The following is a 978-nucleotide window of genomic DNA, read 5'->3' as shown; positions in this document are numbered from 1 at the left end:
TCGCTCTTCATCTACTGGATGCCTGTCCGCGGTTGGTCTTAGTGTCGCCTCTCTTTCTTTGTTGCCGGCTTGTTCTAGCTGTGGTAGAGTAGGCGTTCCGCTTACATAGCCCCTTTCACGGAGTAGTTCAGCATGGTTTCGCAGACTTTGCTGCGAACAGTGGGATAGCTCCAGGTGTTTTTCGCACCACAGCGCATGCAGCCGTGCCATGTAACTCTTCCAAGACACTCCAGTTACTGTCGAACACCCACCCAAACCAGAGGAGGTCGAAGTATTTTGGAGAAAAGTCTACGAAGTTCAGCATAGACTGGACGAAGAATCAGAAAATATAAATAGCTTCAAGGAGTTATGTGTTGCCCTCATAACACCTGATAAATAATGCATACCCATCACTACCGAGGAGGTGAAAAAAGTATTAAGAGGGATGAAGAACTATTCCGCACCGGGACCAGATTGTATCAAAACCTTCTGGTGGAAGAAGTTTTCTTCAACCCATTAGCATTTAACCCGTATTTTCACCTCATATTTGAAGTGGGAAGAGCCGATTCCAGAGTGGTTGGTGAAAGGGCGCACAATACTCCTGCCTAATATAGGCAACTTAGCTGACCCGAAGAACTACAGGCCAATAACTTGTCTGAACACGCTTTATAAGATATTCACAACTATCCTAAATGATAGGATTGTTCAGGCAATTGAACCTGTGTGGCAAGAAATGTATGAACAACGAGGCACAAAGAAAGGCGTAGCCGGATGTCGGGAGAACCTGCTCATCGATAGATGTGTCTGCAAAGATGCAACATTCTATCAGCGTGACCTATCGATGGCCTGGGTTGATTATCGGAAAGCTTTCGATTCGACATCCTATAGAGTTATCATCTGTCTTTTGGAAATCTTAAATGTTCATCCGCAAATATTTGGGTGCATAGAGAGATTGATGCCGCTTTGGAAAACCAGATTTACTATCTCATCTGGCAAAAA

This window comes from Belonocnema kinseyi, chromosome 7, assembly GCF_010883055.1.
Source record: "Belonocnema kinseyi isolate 2016_QV_RU_SX_M_011 chromosome 7, B_treatae_v1, whole genome shotgun sequence".
Taxonomy (NCBI): domain Eukaryota; kingdom Metazoa; phylum Arthropoda; class Insecta; order Hymenoptera; family Cynipidae; genus Belonocnema; species Belonocnema kinseyi.
The sequence above is the reverse complement of the archived record's forward strand: the minus strand, read 5'-3'. Positions refer to the sequence as shown.